The sequence below is a fragment of the Microtus oregoni genome, unplaced genomic scaffold (assembly GCF_018167655.1).
Source record: "Microtus oregoni isolate MIOR12 unplaced genomic scaffold, Mior012 000011F_ref0000422, whole genome shotgun sequence".
In the NCBI taxonomy this organism is placed as follows: Eukaryota; Metazoa; Chordata; class Mammalia; order Rodentia; family Cricetidae; genus Microtus; species Microtus oregoni.
This window is the reverse complement of record NW_024543070.1, coordinates 14342753-14353543: the sequence shown is the minus strand read 5'-3', so window position 1 is coordinate 14353543 and position 10791 is coordinate 14342753.

The following is a 10791-nucleotide window of genomic DNA, read 5'->3' as shown; positions in this document are numbered from 1 at the left end:
CTGGTGACTGCAGTCTCCTCAAGGAATCGAACCAAATCTGTATTATATTTATGAGGTTGATAGGTAAGTCCATGTAAAGTTTAATTTTGAACTTCAACCATAGGTATATGACACCGGCTAACAATTTCGACTTCTTTTTTCTCCCCTTTCTGACATCATTATAAAGCAAACTAGTCCATAGATTGTCTTGGTCATCACTGCATTGCAGAAGTGAATTAACAGCCTGGGGCATATCAGGTGTTCCATAAGTATTTCTAGAAGAAAAGAAGGAAGGAAAGAATAGGAGAGAATAATGGAGGAACATGGTCCAATGGGTAGTTGAGCCTTTCAAACAGGATATGAGCGTCAGGGCTTAGAACGGATCTATTATTGGTTACTGTACTTCTTGCCTGACCCATGGTACTTGCTTGATGCATGTTTGTTGAATGCATACATCAGAGATAATGCACATAGCCCTTGCATCTTCTGTCTAGTGAAAATGGCAGTGACATACTTATATAGGATTATAACTACTACAATGAGTGACAAAGTCACACATTGTTAGAAAAAACTAGAACATGGGGTGAAACCAAACAAGTCCTCGGTAGTAAGGTGGTATTTCTCTGGGAAGTGAAGCAACCTGAATGGTGAAGAGCAGTTGCCTAGGAGATCAGTAGGGACACTCAGAGGAAGCACTTACCTATTTCACAAGGTCCTCTGGATTTGTAATTCTTAGTTATTGAGAGTCCATAAAAGTCAAATCGACTAATCCAATATTAGGTGTTTATGAATCTTCTCACGTTGGCGGGACCGCCATTGCTGTATCATTCAGTCAAACTTTCTCTGCACTGCAGGGTCAGTTCTGAGCAGACCAGTCACATGATGTCCACATGATGCAGAAGAAAAAGCCAGGGCGTGATCCAACTGGTTAAGGAAAAATATTTCTGGAGCATTTTCACTTTGGGAGACAAAACTATGTCAGGTTTCCACTCAGCAAACTAGGAGCTGCCTATGACCTCCCAAACTAGAACTGCCTGTGTTTATCTCACAGAACATGGGTCTTTCTTAAGAAGATTCAAAGAGGTATGGAGAACCCAGCCCCACCTCAGAGGAACAGGACAAAGCTACGCCTGCCCAAGGAGGGCTAGAAAGGTGGGCAGATACAGATACTGCAAGACAGGTGACATCTTCAGCACTCTGAGTTTTAACAACATGAGTAGGTTCCCGTCTATGTGTCCACACATACTACTTCCCTTCTTCCACTTTTATCCTGTCCCACACAGCCTTGCTAAACATCCCACAGCAATTTCAGTTTCCTTTCTGTTCCTCAAGCAGTCCAGAACCTGCCCGCTTGAACTTTGGTGTGCTCTTCCAAGAACACCACAGAACAGACTTCTTCCCACTCTTCCGTGCACAGCCAGTGGCTGCCCAATCAGAAAGGCTTTCTGAAAACTCACAGACATTGTTATTTTTACTAAATTCTTTCTCAGCGCCTTATGCAGAATGGAAGCCTAACAAGGGCCTGGGTGTTGCTTATGCTATTCTTCAACTGTAGCCTCAGCACTAGCAATAAATAATACTTTACACACAGTAAGTATTTGGTAAATACTTTTAAATACATGAGCTAGAATCAGACACTATGTTAGGATGCAGTCAGTAGGTTAATATGCTGATTAGTTCTGATAGGCTCATTAGTTTTAGAACAAAATAGGGGAGCTACGTGATTTTCTATGAAACTTAGAAAAATAATTATGGGTGATGTACATTGGCTTTTGCTGGCATGATTACTCTCACAGACAGAGAGACACAGCAAAGCAACCTTCTGTGACCCCTGGGGATCTGTCTCTTCTATTTGATGAAAACAAAATTGTTCTGGTTTGATCTTAAAGTCAAGTGTGCTCAGCTTACATTACTTCTAGCCTTGATATTAGCTTATCCTTTGTGCCATGTGCCCAGGACAGTGGGCGGCACCATCCCCCGCCCGCCCGCCTGGTAATGATGTCTCATACTCACTGTTCCCAATGCAGTCAAAACTATGTCCCTAACATAATATGCAAACTCGACTTCTACCGAAGTCAGTAATTATGCAGGTTCGTCAGCCTAGAAGGTCAGCAGCCATTACAGAGGAGATGAGAAATTTCACCCACTGCTAGCAACTTGAACATCTATTATTGCTTAAAACAAAATAAAAGCAGTTCTCTCCTCCTGTGATTTATTCTCTGAGAATGCTGTCAGGACGATGATTGCAGCAGAATAACAGGCTTGTACATCAGGCCACCCGTGCTTGTACCCTTCATCACGAAGCACGGAGGAACAGTGTCTACGTGACCAGACAAGAAAGGGAGTGAGGGATAAAGGAGCAGTGACAACTCTGAGATCTGAGAACGGTGGCAAGGCTGAGCCCAGAAGGACCTCGCAGGCGAGGAGCTGGCTTGGATACATTTCTGGCTAGAGGACGGAAGGCAGGTCCTGCACATCCTCCCAGCCTCAGTTATCTGCTTATAACATGAAGATAATAGTTTGGTTGTGAGCCTAGCCTTCAATGGCTGAGCCAGAGGAGAGGTGGGGGAGGGGAACTGGCAGGATTGGAGGGAGGAGAAACTGTGGTCTGGTTGGAGAGTAATGTAGGAGAGAAGAATTTTTTTTAAAAAAAAAAAGCATATCATTGAAATCATTGGTTGTTTGAGCCCAATAAATACACAACCTTTTAAAACTAAAACTTGCCTTGTCAAATCAACTACTGGTTATATTTCTAAGTGCCTTCCTTTTTATTTCTCATAGATTTTTGGGAAATGGTAGAAAGTTCTGGGCATTCAAAGACCTGTGAGATTTTTGAAGTGCAGTGCCCAAATTGTTAGGGAGACAGTTATCACAATGATGGAGAAAATTAGGCGCCAAAAATCCTGGGAGGCAATTATCCTTCTTCCACCCATCAGGCACGCATCATTGGGCCAAGTTCTGCACAGCTCTGGCATTTTCTTCGCTCATAAAACAGGAATCCTGTGCGGTTTCTCTATGACGCCTTGTGAGATAACCTGGGAGCGATTCGTTAGTTATGTAATCGAATTGGTGGGGTTATCTGTACAATGAACTCACCAGTTGGCCTTTAAAGTGGGAGTTCTTCAAAGTGGCTTGTCATCTGAGACACTTTGTACATGTGGCTTTCTGGTGCATCAACAGTCTTCCAGTTCTGCAGGTCAGGAGCAGGGCACAGCGGTTTCGTTTTTATTTTCAGGGGCTCTGAATGCTGCTGCCATTGTAGCTGCCTCCCCCTTTTCCTCCTCCTCCTCTAGGACCTCTCTGCCGTCCCTAGTAGATAACTTAGTGTGTAGATCAGCCCAGCTCCTGTTCTTGCTGCAATCCTCCATCTCCCCTCCCCTGTGCTGTTGCCCCTGCAGGTGCACAGCCCTGTACCCAGCTTCTGGGTGGTTTCTCACACGTAGCCACATAGCCATGGCCAAGAGTATGGCCACAGGGTGAAACACACTGTGCTATCTTGTCCTTAGAAGAGAACCTTACAGATCCTGTCCAGCACCAAGACGAGGTCCTTGTTTATTTTGGGATTTTTTTGTTGTTGTTGTTTACTTGTTCCTAACTGTGCACAGGACTAAGCCCACAGCACAGAGCCCAGAGTACACAGGGCCAGGCTCTACAGTAAGGCCACACAATGGGAAAAGGCGCTCTCAGTGTGGCAGTCAAGTTTACTGCCCCTTTTGCTCTCAATATGTATTCATGGTGTCCAGCCTACAGGCTGCCATTCACAATAAACTCTCAGCCCAGCTTCATCTGTTCCTATCCTATCATGTGGGCAATATTCTCAGGAAGAAAAACAGAAAAGATTTCTATTATTTATGGGAAAAAAATGAATCCTAAAAGAAGCCAGTATGGCATACCAAATAAAGGAAAAGAACAGAAAGTTAGAAATGGTGTTATCCAGACAATAGTTCAGTGGCGAGCCTTGGTCTTTCCTGCTCAGAATCACCAAGGATAACTTCTACTGGATTTCAGATCTAATGGATTTCGGGTCTATTCCTACTACGGAAGGCAGTATCAGGCCCTTCACTATGTAGAGCATTAAGGTGCAAACAGACGGAGCCCACCAGTCGTGGTCACGCCGTCCGGACTACACCAAGGAGAAACCAACTTTTTGCTTGCCTGGGAGCCGCAGGGTGTTGGTGGTTCCCAGCTGCTGCTACTCGGCATCCTTTCTCAGCAGGGCTAACACAATCATTCCTTTGCTAAAGGCATGATTGCACGAATGGCGCAGACCGCCTTTGCTTCAGAAGGTCAGGCAGCTATTAAATTTCCACTCTTCAATCAGCCTCATGTCTCTTCCCCGAGGACTGGTGTGGGAGATTTTCTCCCCTCGGTGTGAATTGTATTGGGTCTATTATTAAATTTTCCCCTGGTGAATGAGGAAATAAAGGAGACACGAGACACTTAGAAAGTACACATTCCGCATTGTTTTCAGTGTGGCCTAGGAGACATTGTACAACCAGATTATTTTAGGGCTTGATTTTTTTTTTTTTGCATGAGAAAAATGAGTAGCTTCTATAGGATTATTCACATTTGAAGACATTCAGATGATAATAATTGAAGTAATTAGGAAGCTAAATTTCATCAATGATAATGTCTTCTGAGATGCTGGGTACATAACAAGGGGCAGAAGGGTGGATAAGATGTGAAAACCCAGATAGATGGAGAACACATCTCTCTGAGTTCTGCTGTTTGCACTGATGGTTTGCAGAATCAGATCTTCTTGGGGACCCGCAGCTCCCCTGATTCTGAAAACATAACAGCACAACCTATGTTCCTCCTTAGTATATTCTGAGATTGGGGCCAGCATGAGATTTATTTATTATTATTATTTCTCTGCTGTAGGCATTGAGCAGAAGGATCACTTCACAATCAAATTTGACTTAAGTTTCCTAACACCCCTCTGAAGGCCATTGTTGTTTCCCTGTTACACAGAGACAAACTGGAGTTTGGGGAACTAGCTAACTTGCTTTTGATACCCGGGGCTGGCAGAGATTGAGCTTAGCTCAGGTGGCAGACCTTAGAGCCTGTGTGTTTAGGGCTTGCGCTGTGAGCCCTTGCTCAAACCCCGCTGTCTTTCTGCCACCCCACTCTGTCCCCGAAAGGCCCCACCAGAGCTTCCCCCCCACCAGAAGTAAATATTTGTAAAAGAAATCTCAGGACTTTCAGATACTGCGCCTTCCTTTAAGTGATCAGCCATGTGTTCTCATTTGATCATTGCCCCCATTTTCACAGCACTCAGATGGTACATAGAGCTCTACGTTTCTATCGATATTTATCTTAATCAATTTTAACAGTTTACTAGACACGTTCATTCATTTATATATCCACCCTTCCATCCATCCTTCTAGCCACACCTCTTCATTTCCACAGCTCTTGCTCAGTAGCTATTGACGACCCAGGAGACGTCAGGCACGGAACAGAAGCTCGGAACAAAGGGTGAGCTAACTGGCGACTGCTCCTCATCCCATTGTGAAAACAGTTTAGCCCGCAGACGGAAATTACTCCAAACGCTGCCTCCAATCCAAGCTCTAAAATAATCAAGTATCACAAATAAGCGCAGCGATTTGAGTGCATCGTCTAGGTGGTCCTGAATTTGTCCTGGAGAATTTCGGAGGCCTTCCTGCAGAAGATCCTTCGGTCGGGGATAACAGTAGAAAGGTGCACGATCTCCAGTAACAGTTATCACTCACGGAGTGTGTGCTGTGTGCTGGGCTTTGGACTCTTTTTCTTCTAGTAACTTAAGAAAACTTTAATGTAAACGTAGATACTATTTTTTCAGAAGCGGTACTTATGCGCATGTGCCAGTCTCTGCCCTTCGTGTTTCTGAAGAGGGAGGCACTACAGCAGGCATGGGCTTCTGAAACTGAAGCATAGAAAAAATATGGCAAGTATGGGAAGCAGGATGCGGTGAACACACAGAAGGTAGTGGCTAGGGGCTGCTGACGTTTTTGCTGAGGTTTTAAGAAGCCACTGTTTGTCCTTATGCTAGAAAAATGACATACTTAGAGCCATCTTTTCAAAATCCTATTGGCTGGGCCTGAAGAGATGGCTCATCAGTTAAAAGCACTCCTTTTGTATAGAACTCAAGTTTGATTCCCAGCACCCTCTTCAAGCAGCTCAAATGCCTGTAACTCTAGATCCAGGGGCACCCTCTTCTGACCCCTGCAGGTACTGCGTTCATGACCACATACCCACACACAGAACCCATACATATACACAATTGAAAATAGTAAAATGTGTCTCGTTGGCCGTTGAGACAGAGGAAGGTAGGAATGGTGTTGGGGTTACCAACTAGGGGGCTATTGTTCTCTTACAGGAATCTCAAGGATATTTGTGGCCAAGTCCTGTATTTAATTCCAGTTACATAATGTAAAACACGAAGATTTACCGGATAAAGTATGTCTTTAATTTATCTCCCTTCTTCACTTACAAGATCTCTGCTGGGAAAGTTCAGGCCTTGTTTCTCACAGTCGTTGATTGCACAGGGGCCTGAGGTTGTTCGGATGCATAGCGTTCACCCGCCAGCAGTAGAGCTAAGTCGCAGCAAACTCAGAGTCCCCTGACACAGACAATAGGAATTCCTATTAGACATTAGGAAGCCAAAACTCAGCGGACTCGGCATTTCTTCAGTTCTGAGTCAGGAAAGAAAAATCAGTAAATTTTGTAAGTCTGAATGAAGAGTTAAAGAGCAACTTTAATAAACTTTGTAACTACAAAGCTGGGGTCTTATTGTGCTAGTATGTCCATAAATACATAAGAGCCACATAGGCCTTGTATGTCCTCAGCCACTCGAGAGGCTTTTCAACTAAATGGAAAAGTGTTAGGGGTTAATTATCTTGTTTGCAAAGATTATAGTATTTCAGTGGGTGCTGTGTTAAAAACATTCAGATAGAAAGAAAGATGATCACACACACACACACACACACACACACACACTGAATCCGAAAAAGGAGATGCTTGCCCCAAGATTTGGGGGGGGGGCCTTGGGGTTCACCCTTCTAGTTAATTATTAATATCCAAATTGATACATTGAATGTTTGAGGTAAAGCTTTTTCATTTGGGGGGAACACATCTTAGTCTATTTAGTTCAGTGTCAATATTTGGATTTAAATAAAGCAACACAATGATCTCACATCCAGTCAGAGTGACTGGCTGGACGTTCTAGGAGATAAGGGGAGTTGAAAGTGATGTTTCTGGATCCCCACACGCTCAGACATGAGGCATGGAAACTAAAAAGCATCAAGCTGAATGAGACGGTGGCTCTGTGGGTTTCCAGACAGCTGGGTCTTCCTACTAGGTCAGGGCCTCCTACTAGATCTCCAAGAATAAGCAACACCTCATTTGAAGTAATGTATTTATGGGTACAGCGCTTCTGGGAACATGTTCTCCTCAGACTGTCACACAGTCCTCTTAGAAGGGCGGGGACAATACTGTAAGTTCCACTTCAGGGTTAGAAGGAAATAGAAATTCAGCAAACTACAGGGCAGAAAGGGCTAGAAAGAGGCAAGGCTTAGTGGCAATCCTCTGGCACAGATCAACTCTGAGGTGTTTGCTCTGTGACCAGCATTCTCCTCCCTCTTCTGACTCTCTCTCTCTCTCTCTCTCTCTGTCTTCCATCCTCTCTCAGCTCTCTCCCTTTCTTCTTTTCCCCTTCTCAGTCTGTGCTTATGAAACACTTCTGTGAATAACCCTACTGTGGTAGTGGCTGATGAGAGAACCCAGGCAATAAGCCAGATAACCCGAGCCAAAACAAAACACAACTGTTCCTAGAAACGAGAAGACTAGAATTTCTGAGCCAAATGTTAATAGTGGTGAGCCAGAATTCAGATAATTGAGGTAAATATGGTTCGTTTTGTCTGTTTGACTTAATTAGCTGAAAAATATCCTTATTTCTATTTCTATCTGGGTGCTGGAACTCCAGCCCTCAAGATAGTCCTTCTCTGGAGAATTCATTTCAGTGATCCATTGCTTTTTTGATCACTAATTATAAAAAGTGCTCGGAAGGTTGAATGACGTCATATGTTGAATTGCTCCACATACGGGGAGCCATCAGTGAGAACCAGCAGAGTTTATTTTATGGTGGGAGTTGAAGTATTAGGTGCAAGGGTAGGAGGGGCTTGCAGGGAACCAATGACTGTGACGTGTTTGCCATTGCAGTGTCTTCAGCAGAAGGAGTCATGGCGCTTGCTCATGGCATCAACATTCTCCTCTTGAGCCACAGGGAGTTTACAGGTCCATGTCACCAGAAAAATGGGGCTACTCTTGCACCCCATCCTTAACACACACATGCAAGCTACTGAGTGTCCTTAGATAAAGCAGGAAATCTCCTTCACCACTTGATAAGGAGGGGATTCCCTATCCATCTTGTTGTTGCTGACTTCATCAAGCAGGAAGTCTGAGTTTGGAGTTAAGTTTTTCACATTTGATAACAATGTCAGTCTCTACCTAAAATAGGCCGAGGATAAGCTCAGGACCTTAGGGGGACACCCAATAAATTAAATTCATTCTTTACATTTGCCTTTATAGGACTGTTTAATAAATAAAATAATAATGTAAGATTTCTTTTTAAATAACCTTTAGTCAAAAGAGGAGGTGTCGAATAAATAGAAATATAAAAATAAGGCTAAAGCACTTAATATTGAAAATTTGACAAAAATATCATAACCATAATACTAAAATGACCAAAGCTTGAAGATTACAATTATAATCGAAGGAACCGTGGCTATCCTACATGATCACATGGTGTCTTGGCCTTAATTCTGAAGTTTATTTGCAAATTTATTGGCTCATTCAATTGTATTTATCAAATAGTTGGCTGCTATTTGACATCAGACTTAACCTTCTACAATCTACCCATGAATTTATTTGGAGCCATCCTGATCATTTCCTCATGCTGTTCCACCCACGAAATCACAGTGTCAGATGTGCCCTGTGAAATGCCCTCCAAACACGCTGGGTCATGGCATGCTGCAAGCAGGCAAATGCTCTCTGAAGGGAGTCAGGCAGGGTTGAGGACACTGTGGAAAGCAAGCTTCTCTATGAGAGAAATGCCTCTAGAAACCACTTCCTCCTTTTATCTTTCTATGGAAGGAAGCTCAGACAGAGGAGGAAAGAGTGGTTGTTTCGGCACAGGATGGCCTTTAAAACCCTTACACTCTGCCTGTGCAATGGTTTAGATGGATGCTCCTCTGCACAGCTTACTGCAGAAGCAATGCGTCTGGTCCTAAAGCATAAAAGGAAAAGAACGAAGTCTTGTTGGGCAGAAGCCTCCTCCAAGTAGCTTCCCCCTGCAGTTTTTACTGAGAAAGTCAGTTCAAATTACTGTCTGGCTTCCTCTAATTGGACTCTTCAAACACCTGTTCCTTAACTCTCCATCCCCTTCTTGGGAACCTGCTTGAGACTTTTACCTGTACCCATTTAGTTTGCATTTGAGAGTGTTTGTTAGCTTCTCTCTTCAACGTTCTTTGATGAATATCCCGTCCTTAACTCTTTTTTCTCTTTCAAACATGACAGTTGATTTTTAAGGTATTTTTCTGATACCATCTTTCTTTCTCCCTTTCCTGCTCCCTCCACGAAAGTACTAAATGGATTTCTGGCTCAGAAGAAATACAAGACCCAGAAGATGAATGTGGGAAAGAATAGAAATTGTGTGCATTCTTTTACTTACCTTTCTAGAGTAACAATATATTAATGTATCAGTGAATATCAATTATATTGACTAGTAGCGTTGTACTGATGAATGTATTATTGCAACATATTTATCAAGTAATTATTGTATGCATGAAAGCATGATAACATTTGGTGGCAACGTGATAAGAGAAAGCACAGAGTCTGTTTTGGAGCAAGAATGATGTATATTCAAATATCAGTTGCCATTAACACCAAACAGAATACACCTTTGGGTATATATATAACCAACTAATATCAATTTCTCCCATTCAACATGAGCATGTAGTTTATTGATAGAGTTAGCTCTGGTATGCAATGAAATAATATTTAGCAATTCTTCCCCGAATGAATAAATAAAGAACAGAACTAGGGAGAAAAGTCTCTTGACTGTTCAGTTACAGTGATATGAATTAGGCATTTTGGTGACTCCATAGATGGGTCACAGAATAATAAAACATCAACAATGAGAATCTGGGGTCTAAACCATAATCTTTGGAATAAGTAAGAGCTAAGATGTGCTCTATGTGCCAGGACTTAATGCTATTCACACATTACTTTTTGAAGTCTTGTCTAAAGTTTCATTTGTTAAAACTATACAGTAAAATCAACTTTTTTTTATTTTGGGGTATAAAATTCTATGACTTTTAACACATTGACTGATAAAGCACTATTGAATCATGACACAGAATATTTTCATGACCCTGTAAAAGTCCCATCTATTCCTTTGAAGTTACACTCTCTATTTCTATGAATGTGTACATGACAATGATCTAGTCTATCACTAGAGTTTGTTTTCTGAATGCTATATAAACAGAATCATACACTATGCTTCCTTCCATTTCTTTTACCTAGTGCAATGTCTTTGGCTGTGTTTACAGGTAATTCATCTTCTTCAATTATCTAGTGATACTTTTGGTGTGGATATGACAGTTACTTCATTTTCCAGTTCTCTTGTGACTTTCCCATTTTGGGGGTCACTATAAATGAGACTGCTGTAAATCTTTGCCTACAATTTTCCTATGAGCATAAGTATTCACTTCACTTTTAAGAGTATGATTGTTGGGTCACCTGGTAAGTTTACATACAAGAATTTATCAAATTATT